The following is an 8,494-nucleotide window of genomic DNA, read 5'->3' as shown; positions in this document are numbered from 1 at the left end:
AATAATACAAGAGAAACCAAAGTAGACAACTCGGGGGACATTTGTAGCTAAACACTACTGAATAAGCATAGGAATGCGTGCAAATGAAGTACGAAATGGCTATATAAAATGCACGCATCATATACGATCACACTTTAGTATTTTCATCACCAAACTTTACTAGAACTTTCCTACCTTTCACCGCCCATTACCTAAAATCGTCCATACTCCATATGATTGGTCACCTCACTTCACCATATCATCCCCAAAGTTTTCCTCATTAAATACTGTATCATAAATCATAAATGATCTCCAACTCACACCCCGTCCAAGTGCTCTATTACTTCCTTTCCATGCAAATCCTTATTGTCATTTATTCGGTCCGCATCAATCCTCACACCCTCCAACAACTTTTAACCATTCATGTTATTACCCCTACTAAATTCTCTCAACTAGTTTCTTACCATTCCATAATTCAAATCACTTAGTTTCCAACCAAAATTCCTAAATCATTCTCAACTATAATCATCCCCGCATGTCTCCAAAACCTAATTACTAACCATGATCCCAATCAACGGACAAGTATCTAATCTTGACTATCCACCACTCGTCATCCTATCACCCACAAGGTTACCTCATGCAATCAACTCTCTCACTCAAAATTTTGTACAGGCTAATATGTCTTCCTAGTGTTTCCAAATTCCCAAATTTGATGTTTATATATAATTTAACACTTCAACCTTTCATTTAAATCCTTTAAATGCATCAACATTTCTAGGCAACGAAACAATACCCCCTTGATCACCAACACCTCTACTAGCATAAAAGATTTCTCCCTCCAAAGCTCATTAGTTCTCTATTACCTTTCTATATCCCTTAATTCGCACGCTTTACCTTGTCAACATGCACTCATATACAACTCATTCCCATTCACTATTCTCTTATTCACAACACCTTCATCACCACTTACGCAAGTCCAAATTCGAAGCGATATACAATATTGGGAGTAGCTATCAACGTTCTCAACACGTTAATACTAAAGATAGACATGAAATCAAAGCTTTAGTATGAATGTCGGGTATTTTCAAAACTTGGAGAAACTTTAAGACAAAATTTCCAATTTAAGACAGTACAACGCATTATTAACAAAGACTGCAACACTACGAAACAATAAAACCATGCTTTAAGAAAAAAATTTAAAATTTTATCATGTACACTACGATGTAAAAAAAAATGGGCAAAATTTTAAGGCAAAATTCTCGATTTAAGGCAACACATAGCACTACTAAAACAATTGAAGTCTTATGACTCAATTAAATCAAGAAAGCCTTACGATAAGATTTTCAAATTTTTAAGACCATGTCTAACATCGTTTAAACAACATTTGAAGCTTATGACATAATTAGATAAGAATGGAGTAAAAAATCAAATTTTTCAGTATAAATAACTACATGTTGAAACTTGAGTCGATTTGTAAGGCAAAACTCCCAGTCTAATACATCACAATGCAACATCAACAAGGACTAAGTACCAAGAAACAATTAGATTATGTTGTGGGTGAAAAAAAATCAAAATTAGTCATATTTACTATGGGATTTCAAAAAAAAAAAAGTTGGGCAACATTTTAAGATGAAATTTGGATTCAAGATGACACATGACGTTATTAACAAATATAGTAACCTTATTAGTCAATTAAACTAAGTTTTAAATACGGAAATAAATAGATACTTAAACATGCACATCAAAGTTTCGAAAATTTTGAAACAAAATCTTTAAGACAAAATTTTAAATGTAAGGCAATATTCAATATTACTCGCAAGGATTAAGGTCTCTTAGAACAATTAAGCCAAGTATTAAACACAAAAATATAAATTTTCACCTGAAGAACCTTGATTTTAAAAAGTGTCAATTTGGACAAAATTCCATATAAAATTTCCATATTCGTCATAGGTAGTGTTGAACAAAGTCAATTAGTGCCATAAATAAAAAAATCATGACATGATGAAGGAATAGAGAAGATAAGAATGGATAAGAACACATATTCAGGCGAAATTGAGCTACCCAGACTACACTCGGTCGAGTGCTGTTGCACTCGGTCGAGTGTCCTCCATCACTCGGTCAAGTGTCCCATTTCCAGAAATATTCCAGATTCTGGAAAGTAGTCCACTCGATCGAGTGAATGGACCACTCGGTCGAGTGTCTTAGTACTCGGCCTAGTGTTGGCTCGTTGATGCGTGTATTTTATATAAGGTTTTTACCTCGGTTTTACACGCATTTCTGTATTATTTACGTGGCATCTGGCTACAAATACCCCCGAATAGTCTAATTTGGTTTGTCTTGTGTATATTGCAGGTACAGACCAGAAAGGAGCAAAACCGAGCCTAAACTTGTCTCATTTGCATGAATTTTGGAGAATAAGAGATTGGAACTTGGAATCCATCACCTAAAGACGCGTGAGCTTACCTCGGAAGGTGCCAAAGAGTCCTATGTGCTTATATAGCTCGATCAGCAAATTATTTGGTCGTTCGAATGCTTTATTCGTCGAAGATTCACTCGATCGAGCTGTTCTGATGCTCGATCGATGGGGCTGATACAAGGAGTACTCGATCGAACATGTTTTCTATTCGATCGAGGGGAATTTCAAGATTTGTCCTTGATCGAGTGGTTTCAATTCACTCGATCGAGAGACTTTGCTTTTTATGCGTGTTTTTACCTTATTTCGAGATGGGCTTTGTAATTAGGATATAAGTTAGGTTAAGAACTACGTGGAGACTCTCTTCTTCATCATCTCTTAGACCTCGACTGATCTCTCTCTTTTTTACTCTCTCATACTGTTACTCTAGAATTTTGGCTTGGATTTTGAACTTGTAATCGGTATCTTTACTCTTTCTTTATTCTTAATCTTAATCATTTATTGCTCTTTATTTCTTTCTCTCTTTACTTACAATTGCTATTATCAATCTTTCATTGCCTTGTTATCATGTTTAATCTCTCTTGCTTGTGTATGATTATTGCTATTTCAATGATAATGCATAGCTAAATCCCCTTGCCAAGACATAGGGGAGCCATGATTTTAAGGGAATGTAAATTGAATTATTAGGTTTGATGCTAGTCTAATCTATGTTGTTAATCGCTACTTATAAATATTCTTCTCTAATTGAGTCGACGCAATTAGTTAATAAATCATGATGCGTATATTTTATATAGGGTTTTTACCTCATTTTTACATGCATTTCTATACTATTTATGCAGCATCTAGCTGCAAATAGCCCTGAATAGTCTACTTTGGTTTGTCTTGTGTAAATTATAGGTACAAACTAAAAAGAAGATAAACCGAACCTAAACTTATCTCATTTGCATGCATTTTTGGGGAATAAGGAATCGGAGCTTGGAATCTATCATTTAAAAGACGCGTGAGCTGATTTCGGAAGGTGTCAAGAAGTCCTACGTGCTAATATAGCTTGATCGACCACCTATTAGTCGATCAACTGCTTTATCCTTTGAAGATTCACTCGGTCGAGTTGTTTTGATACTCGATCGAGAGGGCTGATACAAGAAGTACTCGATCGACCCCCAATTCTGTTCGATCGAGAGGAATTGCTATTTTGTGTCCTCGATCGAGTGGTTTTATTCTACTCGATCGAGAGGTTTTACATTTTATACGTGTTTTTGCCTTATTTCGAGTAGGATTTGAAATTAGGATTTAATTAGGTTAAGTAATACATGATACTACTACTTCCATAGGAATTAGACTACGACATCTCTCTTCCTCTCCACACTCTCTGATACTCTTACTTTAGAACTATTGCTTGGATCGAAACTTGTAATCGTTATCTCTTCCTTTAATTTTAATCTTAATCTTTTGCTTCTCTTTAATTCTTTCTCTCTTTATTTGCATTTGTTATCATTAATCTCTTATTGCTTGTTATGATGCTTAATTTCTCTTATTTATGTATGATTATTGCCAATTCAATGATAATGCATAGCTAATTTCCCTTGCTAAGATATATGGGAGCCATGATTCTAAGGAAAGTGTAAATTGAATTATTAGGTTTAATGCTAGTTTAGTTTATGTTGTTAATCGCTACATTTAATTGTTTCTGCCTAATTGAGTCGACAGAATTAGTCATTAGACCGTAGTAAACCTCGACCTAGACCGGAAGATTGGAAAGGGTGGGACCTGTAGCGAACATTAGGGCACGTAGTGAGGGCAGAAGCTAAGCTATCTGTGCTTTAGGGCGAATTGAGACTGGAAGGAGATATTCACTGCCCCATAGACCGTACTTGCATTGACCTGAGACCTAGACTGCATGACTAAAGAATCATAGTCAACCGACTGTCTTAGTTGTTCTCTCTCCGTTTTCTTAATCTTTACTCCTTTGTCTTTTCTCTCTTTCTTGATCTCATTAGATTAAAATAACCCTTTCAACCCCCCATAATTGGTTACCTAGACGGACTTAATTAAGGCTGACATTTTCCCATCTCCCTGTGGAGATCGACCCTACTTGCTGCTAACTTCTGTTAGTTGTATCTAGGTATTTATTTTTGGTACTAAACGACGGTATCAAATTTTGGCGCCGTTGGCGGGGAGGAGGTGCAATTTTGTTGCTTGTATTAAGTTTGTCTCTCATCTCAAGGAATTTATTCCTTAAGATTGATCTCATATTTTTTGTTAGTTCTTGATAAGTTTTGCAGGCTATCCGTTCTAGAAGAGAACATTGTCGTACCTGCTTCACTGTAAATTCTATCTGTTAGGATGCCGAATATAGCCAGTCATTCAGAGCCTACGGTGGATTCCCTTCCAAACGGTTTCCTATTACCCACTACTGATTCGGGGACATTTGGAATCCACCCATCTTACATACAACCGGTCGAGAGAAATCTCTTCAGGGGGGTACCTGGAGAAGATTCGTGCAAGCACATAGAATTATTTACAGAATACTGTTATGCCATTCCTCTTACTGCTGGGGTGACGCAAGACAAAGTAAAGGGAGTTCTTTTCCCTTATTCCTTGACTGATGATGCACGGGAATGGTTGAGAGATTTAGACGGGGAAGCTGCCAGTGTAACTGACTGGAATTCCTTTGCCTTAGCCTTTTACAGGCGATATTTCCCACCACAATGCACTAATGCGTTGAGAGCTCAAATTACTGCATTTGAGCAACTACCTACAGAAGACTTGAATGGAGCTTGGACTAGGTTCAAGAAGCTCTTTCGTTCTGTGCCTCATCATGGTTTCAAGCGTTGGTGTAACACCCCCATACTCCAAGTGCCTTACCAGGACCACTCAGGTATAAGAATGCCACCATCTCGGTTACCCGAGGCATGATATTCATAAGACAATAACGAAACAACTTTAAAAGTAAATAAAGTTTAAGGTGATTACATAGCAATTCCAAACTGATAAAAAAAGAAATACAAGATTCTCGACGGTCTCTTTTGCTAAAACTATCAAAGCTACAAAACACCGTCGACACAAGCGGAAGACTTCTAAGCGCCACGTGATGACTCATCCCGGCTATCCCATACGCGTCATATCATACCGCTCAATAATCGCTCACCACCCCGAATGGATCACCACAGTTTTTAAAACATTTAAACGGGGTCAATACTAATCACACAACTCAATATATCAACAATAAGATAAAAAGACAAACTTTTAACTGTCACACACACACAACCAACCAATTCCAATCATCTCAATCACCGATCGTCCCCTGGACCAGACCACCGCCGATGGGGGACCGCAGCCGTACCCACCAAATCCCCGCTCCACATAGTGAGCGATAACCCTGTCCATTAATGTGCACATCCCCTTCCGTGGCGGGTTCCACGAAGGGCGAAACTAGGCGTGAAGTCACCCATGCAAGCGACCCCACTCACCGAGAACGCATCTCGAGAACCATCAACAAAGAATCACAACCACAAACACAAAGACAATCACAAACATCATATCAAACAACTAATTACAAGACATCACCAATATCCCATTATGGGACTAATCGAGTAGGAAATCCTACCGGAAAGCACAACACGCAGGACGGTATCTACAGGTGTCTCAAAACGCCTCTTCTACGAATTCTCCTCCTAACATATAACACATAAAGACTACCAATTACTTACTATTCATAAAACCCCCAAATCCTAAATTAGGGTTTGACCAAACCTAGCGAAACATTATGTAAATTATATTAAAAGCTTACCCTCGACGCAAGGAATCCAACGACGCGAACTACGATCTGAATCGACCGTCGAACTCCGGGAATTGTTAAGGATGCGATTAGGAAGATGATGACCGCTTTCTCTCTTAAACAGGTTTTAGGTTTTGGTAAAAGTGAATTAAAACAACGACGATTATGTTTAAATACCCTAATCGCATAATTAACAAAACCCGCGAAAAACTCCCCAGAAACCTGGGACACTCGATCGAGTACCCAAGGTACTCGATCGAGTATTTCTCTACTCGATCGAGTGCCCCAGCTACTCGATCGAGTGCCCAACAGGTCAGAAACTATTTTATTTCGCAACTTGCCCATACTCGACAGAGTAAGGGCTACTCGATAGAGTACCCCCAAGACATATAAATACGGAGTATTACAGTCTTCCTTCCTTAAAAAGAACTTCGTCCCCGAAGTTCAACCCATACTCTAAAAACAACCATACTAACTCGACCAAGACATAACAACATAACTAAGAACTCAAAAACTCGACCAAACATAAAACATGAACTCTTAACACCCACTCCACCAACTATGTTTACTTCCTTAACATGACTCACGATATCGTATCCACTACATATATATCTCTCACGACACCAACTTCATACATAACCAACCACCATCCACTAACACTACTAGCTCCATAATATCATCCACTATCAAATCCAAAATCAAGACACTCCTAGACATCAAACGGAATGTTACATTCTACCACTCTTAAAAGGAACTTCGTCCTCGAAGTTTACTCAGACTCATAACATCATCCTCCAACTGTCAACATTATATAAAATATTCTCATACTCCGAAGCATCACACTACTACAAGCACGGCCATGGCCTTTTATAAGTATTATCCACAAAATAAATCCCTCCTTTACACTACGCTAACACTCTACTTCCAAATATATTACAACATGCACCACCATGAAACTCTCTTTTATCGCTTCCTACTCCTCTTAAGATAAATGTTACGTCCTCGTAACTCACTAATACTAAATCCTAGATATATCTTTTCATAATCCTCATCACCATCGCATGTCAAAGATAACCACCTATAATCTAAACACTCGCCATGCACCTACCCGAGGCTCACTTACTTAAACAACTCTCATACTTCACTTCTCTCGTCACACCATCTAACCTATACTACAAAATCTTTAATTTAACCCAAAACTTCACTTGTTCCCTATTACCACAACATGACACACCTCTCTATATAAACTACATAAAACTCTTACTGCCAAAAGCATAACTCACGATCCACACTTGTTACGTACACTCACACTAGATCCTCAAGTTCCTTTCTTTTATTACCGCAAGCCTCATACATAACTTAACACGACACTAATTACTCAACGCCCTACACTCACTGTCTCAACAAAGGATTATGAACCACCTGCATATATCAGATCATTACTACACATGTTCTACGAATCACTTGCCATTACCATGTCCACTAACGCCTTATCTAGAACAAGATCAAAATTACTGTAACAACCTCTCACAACCGTGTCCCATCAACAGAATATCACTATACCATGACAACAGCGAAAACATATACCACTCTATTTCATATCATATTCTACCCTCATTCCCAACTTAACCTGGTAAGAAACATCAATAACAAAACAACTGTCTATCTGTACAAACTGAAACTCACAGGAAGCAACATCAAACAAAACAACAATCTATGTATGACTGGTATGTACTTTTGAAACTCGAATCATAATCATCCCACCTACTCCACCACAACCGGTGACGGCATCACAACACCGCCACCCACCCCACACCGGTGCGAAAATACCCGCATCACAGCACTATGTACCGTGCCCGGATCACCACCCGAGGCACAACAACCACATCGATAGTCATCACAACTGCATACAACTCCCATAAATACTGACTCAGAATAATTTCTCAGACAAGAAAAACTTACTTAAATACGCTTTACTAAATCATAACACAACATAATTTATGAATTAAACAGATAATTACCTCGTGAATATCATCCCCTTACCATATCACAGATTGACATGTACCATGAATACAGACAAGCATAACTAGTCATGCCAAAAAAAGTCAAATTATTACCTTTTAAAACATCATTCCATTACGTTCTCGTATCCAACATGTATTACAGAAAATTCAGATAACAACTTTATAATTATCACACCATACCATTTTTTTTTTTTTCTGTGAGGTCAGAACCTCACACAAACATTTATATATGACATAGACCCATAATCACATCCAACCAGTCAATCCTGATCACGTAAGTTACCACTCAACCAAGGTTAC

The sequence above is a fragment of the Silene latifolia genome, chromosome Y (genome assembly GCF_048544455.1).
Source record: "Silene latifolia isolate original U9 population chromosome Y, ASM4854445v1, whole genome shotgun sequence".
NCBI lineage: Eukaryota > Viridiplantae > Streptophyta > Magnoliopsida > Caryophyllales > Caryophyllaceae > Silene > Silene latifolia.
The sequence above is the reverse complement of the archived record's forward strand: the minus strand, read 5'-3'. Positions refer to the sequence as shown.